This window comes from Phascolarctos cinereus, unplaced genomic scaffold (genome assembly GCF_003287225.1).
Source record: "Phascolarctos cinereus isolate Bilbo 61053 unplaced genomic scaffold, phaCin_HiC Scaffold_8;HRSCAF=390, whole genome shotgun sequence".
In the NCBI taxonomy this organism is placed as follows: domain Eukaryota; kingdom Metazoa; phylum Chordata; class Mammalia; order Diprotodontia; family Phascolarctidae; genus Phascolarctos; species Phascolarctos cinereus.
The window spans coordinates 45,257,920-45,271,902 of record NW_027556291.1 but is presented as its reverse complement, the minus strand read 5'-3'; positions in this window follow the sequence as shown (position 1 = coordinate 45,271,902).

Below are 13,983 nucleotides of genomic sequence, written 5' to 3'. Positions count from 1 at the left end.
TGTCAGAAGTATTGAAGAAATGAGTAAGCCAAAACAAGTTCCTGTGATAATGAAGAAATACTCTGGGGTAAAACAAGCATGGGGATAAATTTCCAGAAGAAAAGGATAGCTAATTGTGCAATAAATACAACAAGAATCCCACAGAAGAGAGTGGAATGCCCACAAGAATTCCCAGAGTGATTGAAAAGCCTACTGAAAGAGTCGAAAAGAAAAAAAAACATAAGAAGTAAAATCAGTGTTCCTAAAGGAAAAACTGAACAGAGAACCAATGATTTGGAAGAAAAGGTTGAAAGTGTCTTTTTTAAATTTTATTTTTATTCCAAATCTAACAAACATCAAAGGAAATAAGCATTTCTATATACACAGTAGAACAGAAAAAGAGGCTTGTATACAAAATTGCTTATCTCTATTATGTATAGCATGCTGTTATTTTAAAGTATAATTTCAGTTCAACCTGTCCTGCTTGTCTATGGTTCCTTCAAGCCTTCCTTCTATTCTCTTCTCTGCGTTTTTAAAAGCTGTGTCCTAATGGCCTGCTTTTCTTTTAAAATAATTTAATTTAAAAAAATTTTTTTTGCTATTTTGCTATTCTCTCAGTAACCCCTCATCTTTCTCCCTCCCCTCATCGAAAACAAGAAAAAAGCAAAGATCTTATAATAAATATACAGAGTAAAGCAAAACAAATTGTTACACGAACTGTGTGTAAAAATGTATGTCAGATTCTGCATCTTAAGTCCAGCAGTTTTTTCAGGAAGCAAGTATTATGCTTTGTCATCAGTCTCTAGAATTATAGTTGGTCACAATATTGATCTGAGCTCTCAAGTCTTTCAAGGTTGTCTTTCTTTATAATGTTACTACTATACAAATACATCTGTTGCTACAGGTCTTGATAGGTTTTTTTTTTTTTCTGAAACCATCCATTTTGTCATTTCTTGCTACACAGTAATATTCCCTCACATTCATAATCCATAAATTATTTAGATATTCCCCAATAGATTGATACCTCCTTAGCTTCCAGATCCTTGCTACTACATAAAGAGCTACTTTAAATACTTTTGCACTTTCCTCTTTCATTGAACTCTTTGAGGTATAGGCAAAGTAGTGGTATCATTGGGTCGAAGGATATGCACAGCTTAGTATTTTAGGGGACAGAGCTCCAAATTGTTTTCTAGAGTGCTGGACCAATTCATAGTTCCTCCAGTGGTAGATTAAATTAGTTAGTGTGCCTCCTTTCCTGCAGCCCCTTCATCCATGGTCATTTTCCTTTTTGATCATCTTTGCTAATCTAATGGTTGCGAGATGGAACCTTAGAGTAGCTTTAATTTGCATTTCTCTAATTATTAGTGATTGGGAGAATATTTTTCATGTGTTTGTGAATAATTTGGATTTCTTTATTGGAAAATTGCTGGTTCATATCCTTTGACCATTTGTCACTTGGGGAGTAGTTCTTGTTCCAATAAATTTAAATAAATTCCTCATATATCTTGAATATGAAACTTTTATCAAAGACATTTACTACAAATAGTTTCCCCACTTAACGTATTTCCCTTTTAATTTTAATTGCTTTGTTTGTGCAAAACCTTTTATAATCAGAATTATCCATCTTATCTTCTGCAATCTTCTCTTTCCCTCATTGGAAAAGCGTACTCTTCTTCTATCCATAAAGCTGAAAGGAAATGTCTTTCTTGTTCCTCTAATCTGTTTATGATGTTACCCTTTACACCTAAGTCATGTATCCATTTGGAGCTTGTGGTATGAGATATTGGTCTATAAATAATTTCTAACAGAATCTTTTCCAGTTTTTCTAGCAGGTTTTTCAAATAGTGAGTCCTTACCCCAGTATCTGAGGTCTTTGGATTTATCAAAAACTATGCTACTGTGTTTCTTTGCTTCTGTATACCGTGCACTTAATCTGTTAAACTGATCTACTTCTCTATTTTTAAACCAATGCCAAGTCATTTTTGATGATTACTGAGAAGCTGGAAAATACTAACAAAGTTGTGAGAATCCTGAAAAAGAGAAAAGAGACAGCTAAAAAATGCAGTAATGCAATAAGAACATTTAGATATGAAAGACAGCAAAACTGGAAGAATACACAAGGTCTCTATAAGGTAAGATAGAGCTCAAAAAAACAATCTAAAAGTGATTTGCCTCTCAAAAAAATATTAGAAAGAACCCTGTCTCAGTAAGAGGACTCAGGTTCAAATAATGTCTCTGATGCTTAATACCAGTGTGACCTTGGGCAAGTCACTTAGCCTCCATGGGCTTGTTACCCCACCAATGATATTAAGAGGACGGATTAGATGGTCTCTGAGGGCCCTTCCAACTCTAAATCTCTGATCCAATGAACAAAATACTAAATGCTATATTCAGAAAATTATAAAATAAAAGTTCCTAAAAGTGTTGGAACACAAGGGCAAGTCAGATCAACGCAATCAACAAGATGCCAGAAGAGAGGAGCCCCTGGTTTAACTCATCTAGAAATGGACTGAGTTCCAAAGCTTCTGGATCAGAGAGATAATATTGCAAATGGCCAGGTAGAGATACTGTGGAACTCCTGTATGAATCACCCAGGAGAAATGAAAGGAAAGGCATAACAAAAAGCAAAGGAAAATGGTTCCCATCTCAGGATGACTTATCTTCCAATTGTGAACATAATCTTATAGGGTTTAAAAATGGACATGTAATTGATATCTTCAAAGTATCCCCCTGCTGAGAACACTGTAGCAGCGAAAGGGTAAGCAGGTTACTCAAGGTTACACTGCTAGTTAATGGCCTAGCTAGTTAGCACAGTGGACAGAGTGTTATATATACATATATGCGTGCATACATGCATACATATATACATATACGTGTGTGTGTGTGTGTATACACACACCATGGACATACATTGGTACTCCTTGACTGGTGTATAAAATTATTTATTCAAAAATTTGGTAGTCTTTAAATATGATCTTTCTTCAGCAATCTGCCTCACCTTAACTTTCTAATACTATTTAGTTCTGCTACCAAGAATACTGGAGGATTTTTCCTCTGAGCCCTTCCTTCCTGAGAAATTCCCATCTCTGGGTGGGTAGATCAGATTTTGTCATCTTTGCAGTCGGAGAAGCCTTCCTCCATGCCCTTGTAGCTCATGGCTACCCAGTTTTCTTAAATTTTATTTTTGATTTTGAAATTAAACACCAGAAAAGAACATGTCTACATACACAACAGAACACAAAAAGAGGATTTGAATCCCTTTGTACAGCTTGTTTTTTTTTTTTTAAAGTATATAATAAATCCACCATTACTTTTTAAAAATCTCTGTTTCTTTCTGAACTTCCCTCTGGGTATCTTCAATAATGCTTCAACAGCCTAATTTTTTCATCATCATTGCTAACTCCTTCTCTTTCCCCCACCCCCACTAAAAACCAAGTGAAAGAAAAAAATAAGGACAAGGAGTACACATCATGACCATGTGCAGAAATGTCTGTTTCTTTCTGCATCTTTAGGCTATCACCTTTCTGTAAGAAGGTAGATAACACTCTTCATCATAGGTCCTCTGGAGAAACAGTTAGTCATTGCATTGATCAGAGTTTTACATTTTCAAAGTTATTTTTCTTTACAATGCTGTTGTCCTTGTAGAAATTGTTCCCTTGGTTCTGTTTACTTCTTTCTGCATCAGTTCATACTACTCAAGATTCTCTGAAATTGTCTTTTTCATCATTTCTTACTGGACAATGATACCCATTCTGTTCATATACCACATTTTGTTCAGCCATTCTGCAATCAATGTGTGCTCCCTTAAGTTCTAGTTCTCTGCCTTATTTTTTTTTCTTTTAACAACTCCCTCCCTTCAAGATCAGGAAGTTTGTTTTTCTTATGACTATCCCTTCCTCAGTATTATCTTTCTTCTTAACCCTCACCCCACATCCCGGCTTGTTTCCCTGTTGAATTTGATATATTTCTACACCAAACTGTCTGTGTGTGTATACGTGTATATTCAAGGTATCTTTGTACATTTCATGAGTGAGATTCATCTTATGAACACTCCCCCTACCTCTTTCTTCATATTTGTGAACTTTTTATCTCATGCACCCCATTTATGAGAAATAGCAATTTCCATCCCCTTCTTACTTCTTTTTACATTAGAGTATTCCTTTTATTCTCCCTTGTATATTCTCCTCTTAAAACACACAGAGCAGAATCAAACCATTTCCAGGTCCTCTGTTTTTTAAAAATTTAATTCCTTCAGTAACTCTTGAAGACATGTTGCTAGGAAGGAGAGAAAGAAGGGAAACAAGCATTTATTAAGTGCTTTCTCGTGTCAGACACTGATAAGCTCTTTACAAATATCTCATTTGATTCTAACAATAAACTTGACACATAGGTGCTATTACCTCCATTGTACAGTTAAGGAAATTGAGGCAGTGGTTAAGTGAGTTGCCTAGGGTCACATGGAAATTTTCGTTTATGATATCTTGAAATATAGTCTACACAATTCCAAATCCACACAATGAAAAATGTTATTCATCTCCAGAGAGAGAACTGATGAACTGAGTGAAAATTGAAGCACACTTTTCTCACTTTATTTTTCTTGCTTTTTTTTGGTAACATGGCCAATTAAGTTTTGTATGATTTCACATGTATAACTGATATCATATTGTTTGTCTTCTAAATGGGTATGGGAGGGGAAGGAGGGTGGGAGAAAATTTGGAACTCAAAATTAAAGAAAATGAGTGTTACAAATAACTAAATTTTAAAAATTAAAAAATATATATAGTCTATAGTCTTTTTTAAATCATGGTTTTCTGGGTGTGCAACGATTCTTAAATTATCTCTCCTTGACCTGTTTTCTGTGGCACTTATTTTTATATCAGATAGCTTATAGTTTCTTCTATTTTTTTAATCTTACGGTTTTGTTCTAATAGTTCTTGTTGCCTCATGGAGTCATTGAATTCGTTTTGGTCTCTTCTAGATTTTAGGGAGTCCATTGTTTGGGCAAGAGTTACTATTTTCTTTCCTCAGCCTCCATTTCTTTCCTCCAGAGATATTATTTCACTTTTTTTCTCTTATTTCATTTCTTCTAGATATTTATATAGTCCTTGTGGAAAATCCTTTTAGTTTGTTTTTTACTTTGAGTCTTTGCTTGCAGTTTTTAAGGAGTTACTTTCTTTTTGGGGATCCCTAGATTTATAGTAAATTTTTATACTGGTAGTGTTTTCTTTAATTTACTTATCTCTACAGCTTTGGTTCCTAAATTGAGCCTTTGTGCCAAGGTCAAGCTCTGTTCCCTGCTGCACTTTTGGGTGGAGTGGTGGGCCCTGATTGCTCTCACACTGGTTCTCTTTGGTTCTACCAGAGGGATGAAAAATATACCCAGACAGGGAAATAGCCTTGCCTTCTTATGTTCTCTGGGGCAGGGGGAGTTAGCAGATCTGCTACATTTAAACAAATCAACAAATACAATAAGGGCATGGGCACTAGCAACTAACGAGATCAGGAAAGATATTCTATAGGAGGTAGCAATTTGGCTGAGTCTTGGAGGAATCTAAGGAGTCTATGAAACATAGATGCGGGAGAAGTGAAGTCCAGGCATGGGAGACAGCATATGCAAATGCACGGAGGAGGGAGATTGATTGTCAAGTTCCAGCAACAGCCAGTAGGTCAATGTAGCTCGTATGTAGGCTGTGGGCAGGGGAGGAATGTGGAATAAGTCTGGAAAAGTAGGTGGGAGCCACTAAAGAGTTTTTAGTATGGGAGAGAGGCAGTATATATTTGGAATATACATTAACAATGTGTAAAAAGGATTGCATACTGGAAGTAGGGAGACAAATAGATATAGTCTAAGTGAGAGGTAATAAGAGCCCTAGCTAGGGTGGAGGCTGATTAGAACAGGGATTCTTAACCTTTTTTTGCGTCATAAAACATGATTAGTTTGGCAGTCTGGCTAAGTCTAGGGACCCCTTCTCAGAATATTGTTTGGAATGAATAAAAGAAAACATATGGGAATACAAAGGAAATTGGTTATATGAAATAGTTAGCAAAATATATTTTTTTAAAACTCATGGACTCCAGGTTAAGAACCCCTGGGACAGAAGAGAGACGAATGGGAGAGATGCTATGGAGTTTAAGCAAAATGTGACAATTTACTAGGTATGGACTGTGAGGGAGAGGGAAGAGTTAAGGATTTCCGTGGAGTTGTAGACCTAGGCAACTGGCAGGATTATGGTGTTCTCAACAGAAATAGGGAATTTTGCAGGAAGTATAGGTTTATGGGGAAAGATCCTGAGTTTTCTTTTGGACATGGTGAGTTTCAGATGCTAATGTGACATTCAGGTGGAGATATACAGCAGGCATTTAGAAATATGAAAGTGGATTTCAAGAGAAGGGGTTGGCTGGCATATATAGATTTGGGAAATCATAAGTGTAGATGATTGAACCTGTTGAGGCTGATGAGATGAAGAAGAAGAAGAAGAAGAAGAAGAAGAAGAAGAAGAAGAAGAAGAAGAAGAAGGAGGAGGAGGAGGAGGAGGAGGAGGAGGAGGAGGAGGAGGAGGAGGAGGAGGAAGAGGAGGAGGAGGAAGAGGAGGAGAGGAAGGGAAAGGGAAGGGGAAGGGGAAGAAGGGGGGCGCTGTCCACAGCCTACATACTAGCTAAATTGACCAGCTGTTGCTGGAACTTGACAATACATCTCCCTCCTCTGTGCATTTACATATGCCGTCTCCCATGCCTGGACAGAACCTTGGAGGATACCCATGCTTAGTGGGAGGAAGAAGGATGATGATATAGCGAAGGAGACAGAGAAGAAATGGATTGGCATGTAGGAGGAAAACCAGGAGAGGGAATGTCACAGAAGTCAAGAGAAGAGAGTATATCCAAAAGAAACAGTAGCTGACAATGACTGACTAAAAAAAGAAATTGGATTTAGAAGTTAAGAGATTGTTGGTAGTCTTAGAAAAGGCAGCCTCGGTAGCATGGTGGGATTGGGAGTCAGACTGCAAAAAATTCAGGAGTGCGTAGAGGTGAGAAAATGGAGGCAGCCCATGTAGATGACTTTTTACTAGGAATTTGATTATGAAAGGGAAATGAGAGGTAGCTTCGAAAAGAATGAGATGATAACATAGCCCTTCTATACTCTGCCTTAATCAGACCACATCTAGAGTATTGTGATCAGTTCTGGGCATCACATTTTATAAAGGATATTGAGAAAGCAGAGTGAATCTAGAGGAAAGTGACCAGGATGGAGAAGAACTAAAAACTATATGAGGAGTATTTGCAGAAACTGAAGAAAAGACTTAGGGTTAAGGTGCTGTGATCGATCCTTGAAGTATTTGAAAGGATGTCATGTGAAAGTACCTTGTGAGTAGGGCTAATTTCTTTCTTTGTCTTTGTATCCCTGGGGCCTAGCACAGTGTCTGGAACATAGGAAATGCTTAATAAATGCTTGTTGATGGATGGATAGATGGATGAAAGAGGGATCTGACTTGCTTTAGTCGGATCCACAAGACAGACTATGTGCAAAAGCTGAAGAAAGGCAAATATAGGATTGATATAAGGGGGGGGGAATGAACATCCTCAGATTTAGAGCTCTTCCAAAATGCAGTGGAATATCTTAGAAGGTAGTGAGTTCCTCATCGCGGGGGGCCTTTAAGCAGAGGCTGAATTGCCTCTTGTTGGTAAGGCTGTAGAGGGGATACCTGTTCAGATGCAGGCTAAATTCCTCCTGAGATCCCTTCCAGTGCTGAGGTTCTGATTCTAAGAAAGAATCTTCATGAAAACTCACACAAATACATTCACAGAGACCTTGCTGAAATCAGACTTTCACTTGCTCGTTCTACTTCCTGCCTTTGTCCATTAATATAGGAAGTTTATCACAGTTACACAAGGCAGCTGCAGCAATAAATTATGTGGTCATTAATGCAGAATTGATTTTAGTTCGCTATTACAATAATTTCTCCACAAAGTCCTATTCCAGTGCCTCATCACGGCATCGAGGTGACCTTGGGTTTCTGGAGACGATGCCAGGAGAGCAGAAACTGCCAGATTCTACCACATTAGACAGGCTTCTTGTACAGTCCCAGCAACAGGCTACCTCTGCTAATCAAGTATAAGCCTGCTAAATAAGCATGGAGACACGTTGCCAGTCGGGTGCCCAGTTGGTGAGTAATTCTTTGGGCACAAACACTTGAAGAAGGAAGAACAAAACAAGATAGCCCTCAGGTCCCAGCAGCCCCTTTCTGCTTCTTCTATGACACGGTAGACTGGCAGCAAAGGAGGTAGAGGCTGCTAAGAATCCCATAGATATTAACTTAGCTGTTGCTACTCTAAATTTCGGATCGTTATCTAGGAATGGCGACACATTCCTAGATGAGCTGGATCATATCAGGTTTGACATTCTCCCTATAAATGAAACCATAAGACAACAGGAAATTGCAGCTAAATGGAAGGGTGGCTCACAGGTTCTCCTTGGAGAGGCAAATAAAGGAATTAACGGAGTTGCTTTTTTCATCTCTCCAAGGACAATAAGAAACATCATTTCATGGGATATTTTGTCACCTCATATTGCAGTGGTCATGATAAGCATTGGCAAGAAGACCACCATGCAAACATTTGCAGCTTATCCTCCAACATCTATTTGCAGAGAATGAGAAAGTCTATGAATAGTTTGATAAGACCTTCCAAATTAAATCAACAACATAAGAGGCCACAGTGAGCTCTGGAGAGAAAGAGCCGGCTTTGGAGCCAGGAAGACCTAAGTTCAGTTCTCAGCTCTGACACATATTGGGGATGTAACCCTGGGCACAAGGCCTCGGTGCCCCCAGACAACTCTCTAAAACTATAAATTATAGACAAGTGTCAATTCTCATTGGTTAAGGGAGTTTCCAGGCCCAGAGTTCCCCACATGATGAAATCACATATCCAAACCCCACCGAAATATCGATTTTGATAGTCAGTGACAGCAATGCAAAGGGGAGCATAGGGAAGGATGGTGAAAAACATGTTGGGCAACATGGTAAAGGAGCTAAAAGCATAGGATCCTAGTCTAGAGCTGGAAGGGCTCTCCCACTCCATCTAGTTCAATCCTCTCCTTTTCTAGAGGAGAAAACTGAGGCCCACAGAGTCATACAGGTAGTAAGAGGCAGAGTAGAATTTGAACCTAGCTCCTCTGACTCCATAGGTCAGTGCGAAGGTCACTTCCTGCAATCTGTTCTCTTGAACCTGAAATAGGAGTTGCATCCTCTCAGCAGGGTGGGCATTTCCATACTTTCCATGCCTTCAGATGCCACCAAACAGATACACATCCCATAATCTCATTGAGCTGATTGGAGTCCTCATTTACCTGATGGGTGAGAGGGATTAGAACCCGTGATCACCCCCTTGTGTCCTCATCTGGGGGCCAAAGAAAGGATGTGCCCACATATTCTGTGTACAGTCTTAACTTGTGGGGTGGTACAGGGACAAAGAGACAAGCTGTTCCTCAGAGGCACAAAGTCTTTTATGTCTCAATGTTTTATGAGTTTTTCCTAGGCTCCACCAGAGACAATCTATCTTTTAAGTTCTTGTCTTTCATTTGGCTTTTAACTGTTTTCTCAATAGCTGTTCCTTCATCTAAATGAAAAATGTACCTTGTACTGTGTACCCACAGGAAAGTCTCCTCACATGGCAAATATTATTTTACCGGTTATCTTGTTAACCTCTGTATTTTTTTTTTCAGGCAAACACTTGAATTACTCATAGGTGCTGAAACAAATTAAATTTTTACCAAAAAAAAAAAATTTAGGGAAGGGGAACTATTGCAAAGTAACAGTGAATTGTTTCTCCAGCTCCTGCCCTGTACATTTGGCTATGTTGAGGAAAACCAAGGAGTATAAAGGAAGGCTAGCCAGGTGGTTTGTGGAAGGCTAATTCATGTCTACAAGGGGTTGCACCTATAGAGAAAAGGAAAGTACAGAACTGAGCCATTGTCTGGTGAACTTGATACTTAGAGTTAGATTAGACAGTTCATGCATAGTGTCTCTCATCCAGGTGTTTAGATTTGGTTCCACTGACCTTTGGAGGCCTAGCTTTGGCATATAATGAATGAATGGATGGGGGGAAAAAAGCATTTTATGAAACATCGCCTATATGCCAGCCCCTGGGATAGAAATACAAAAGCCAGACCGTTCTAACTTCAGGTAGCCTACATTCAAATAGGGAGAGACAATATTCTAACATGTAGGAGGGTGTTGGCCCTGGAAGGGAGTCATAGGAGTGACCATAAAAGATTTGATTGTCTTGCCCCTGGAGAGGGCTGATAGAATTCAGATTTCACAAGGGCCAGGGGTGGGAATGGGTTAAAAGGAGAAATATATTAATGGCTAACCTTTAGAACATTTATGTGAGGTAGGTGGTCTTCCTTTTCCAGAAGAGGAAAATGGATGCTCATTCCATTGGAAGTCAGTGGCTGAAGCTAGCCTAGAATCCATCCCTTTGTGAGTGCTGTGAGGCTGAGGGGAAGTTTTTTTATTTTTACACACATACACACACACACTAAGCCATTGTAGATAGCCCTGGGAAGGGGAGTAATCCATCCATGGAGCCAATCCAAACAGCTCTTTTGCATGTAGAGTAGCAATGTGGTGTAGTAGTGGATGGGGTCTTGGACTTGGAATCAGGATAATGCTTGCTTGCAAGGGTTTTTGTACAGGTAGTTAGGTAGCACAGCTAATTCAAAATTCCCAACTGAGTACAGAGTTCAAATCCTACCTCACATGCTTACTAGCTATGTGACTCTGGGCAAGTCATTTAATCTATCTGGGCCTCAGTTTCCTCATACGTACAATGAGGGTTTTGCCTGGATGCCCACTAAGGTCCCTCCTAGCCCTAGATTTAGGATCTCATCCCTTTGGCTTCTCTTTCTCAGACTTGTTCCCCTATAAGTCAGTTGGTTGCCCTTCCCATATACTTACTCATTTCTACTCCCCACCCTCCCTGCATCCTTACCTTTTACTTCACTGTAAATCAGAATTGGGGTGCATTTTCTCAACACTTCAGGACTTTCTTGAACCTCTTAGTTGGAGGTGCTCCTTACCTCCTTCCTTCAGGCTCCCAGAGCTTTTATTGTGGGCAGCTTTCTTTTGGTCTGGTGGGAAGGCCACTGGATTCAGAGTAAGAGGACCTGGCTTTGAAACTGAGCTCTGTTATTTACTAATGTACTACTGTAACCAGGTCACTTCACCTCAGTTTCTTCATCTGTAAAAAGATAGGGGTGAATGGATGATCTAGAAAGTAATTTCCAGTTTCAAATCTGTGATCCCATGACTACACTTAACCAATGTAGTACCTCGTGGCTCTTCTGGTTGATGTCTTAGACTGTTAATAATTTAATCTTATTGTTCTTTACTTTGTCACATAATGTCAAACTGTCCCCAAATGGATTAGAAGAAGCTTGAGGAGAGGTCTCAGTTAACTGACTTTAGAATCCCCCACCTTTCTCATGGTAAGCACCAGACAAATATTTTTATCTCAGTTACTTGAAATTCATAATGGTTTTATCAACCACTAAATAATATATCAATGTAGTACATATTGGAGGCAGCTAGATGGTGCAGCAGTGAATAGAGGGCCCAGCCTGCAGTCAGTAATACTCATCCTCATGAGTTCAAATCCAGCCTCAGACACTAACCGTATGACCCTGGACAAGTCACTTAACCCTGTTTGCTTCAGTGTCCTCATCTGTAAAATGAGCTGGGGAAGGAGATGGCAAACCACTCTAGTATCTCTGCCAAGAAAACCCCAAATGGGGTCACAAAGGGTCAGACATGACTGAAAGAACTGAACAACAAGTATGTATTAGGAAAATAAGGCCCAGGGCGGTTAAATGACTTGTCAAAGAATAATAAGTATCAGAGGAAGTCTTCTGACTTCAGTGACTCATACTACATCATGAAGTGGCCTGAGGCTCAGAGAGTTTCAATGATTTACCCTCAGTCACATAGTTAGTGTTAGAAATAGGATGTAAACTTAGGTCTTCCTGACCCCAAGTCTAGCACTCTATCTACTATGCCAGGCTGCCTCCCCTTTGAAATAGCCTTCCCCTAAATGCTTAAGGTCTCTTCAATGAAAACACATCTGCATACTAGCTAGCTAGTCTACAGCTATTAGAGGGGTGAAGGTGTCTTAGTTGATCAAGGAGTGGTGAGGGATCAGGGAAATGATCGCTTTAGCCTACAATAGTTAGAACTTATCTGATAGCTTTTTTTTAAAAATCAAGTTGTGAGGCTATGTCCAATTGCTTCTTCCAATGTCTTAGAGGCTCTTACTTCCTCCATTTTCAGGATGCAGATGAGTTAAAGGAAAATATCTCAAATATAGCTGAAAATAGCTGAAAAATATCTAGTTTTCCAAGTCAACATGAGTGTTGACTTCTCTTCATTTTCCGTTAAAATTGCTGTGTGTCATAAAGAGGTACCAGGACCATTTGAACCAAAATATCAGAACTTCTCCAAATTACGTAGTTCTCACAGCTCATTTAAAAAAAATGTTACTAAGAGGAGATGCTTTGGGAATGAACTCCAAGGATTGCAAAGTTCACTTTGTTGAATGCTATATAGAAGTGTCTCGACTCATGGTGTGGGAGAAAAAGCACTGAATTTGGAGTCTGCACACTTGAGTTTCTCACTGAAGAGCAACAATTACATAGCTGTTTGATTATGGACTAATTGTTTAATCTCGTTGAGCCTCAGTTTCCTAATCTATAATATGAGAGAGTTCAGTTCAACAAATGTCTGCTAAGTTGACTTTAATATTATGATATCACAAACACTAAAGTCTATTCTAATTCTGATGGCATTTACTATTTAGAGAGGTAAATTGTAGTGAAGTGGGGCAGAAATTTCAGTCTTTGCCTTGGCTGCCTTTACCAGACTAGGCAATCTATTTAAATTCTAAAATTCTAAAAATTAAATTCTAAAAGATGTAGGAGGAAAAAAGGATTGAAAGATGATCTAGCATTTCATTGGCTATGCCTAGGGCAATTGTCAATGAAGCTCTGGTTTTTATAATACTATGACAACTATTTCAAGGGAGATCTATCTCTCAGTCTCCCTGGGGATGAAAACAAAAATGGCTCTCAAGATTTTTATTTTACATATGTTGATAGAAACTGAGCTGAGTTATCAATTGCAAAGGTAGCACTGGAGGCCCATTATTTTAGCCTGAGAATCAGAGTCAGCCAATCAGTGCTCACGTTTGAATTACACGGCCCTGAAAATACCTACATTTCCAAAGGATTATGGTTGCTAGGCCAGAGGTACTTGTTGAAGGATTTACAGGATGAAATGGAAATCAGACTGAGTCCCACTAGCCCAACAATCACAGCCCTATTGGCATAGTTGACCCTACTTCTCAGCTTCCTGCCTTCTGAGGCACTCTCAAAACTCTACTGGCATCAAGTGTGTAGGGATGGACATAAAGCTTCTCTATGCTTAGCCAACCCATTTCCTGTTGTTACCTACTTCCCTCAGTGGGACAAGTGTCCTCAAGGATAGTACCAGTGAGATCATTTGGTGTGGTGGTAACTGGTCAGTTTCAAAGGAATTCCTTTCCTTAGCTAAGAGGCCATGTGGTATGGTAGATAGAGTAATGGTTGTAGAGTCAAGAAGACGTAGATTAAATCCTGCCTCAGACACTTACTAGCAGTGCAACTCTGGGTAAGTCACTTAGCTTGACTTCAGTTTCCTCATCTGTAAAATGAAGAGGTTGGACTAGGTGCACTTAAAGGTCCCTTCCAGCTTTAAATCTATGACTATGACTCCATATTAAGTCTATATCTAACCCACGCTGTGATCCCTAGACTTCCCTGGTGAGGTGACGAGTGGCTCTACCAAACTTCAGGGTGTTGAGCGGAGTAAGGTGGCTTGTGCTTGTATGAATGGGTAAATGAAAGTTGTGCTGATCCTTAGTGAGCCTTTTCTTTTACTATTTATTATTACTTGGCTGAAACAGTTATTCTAACTTCGC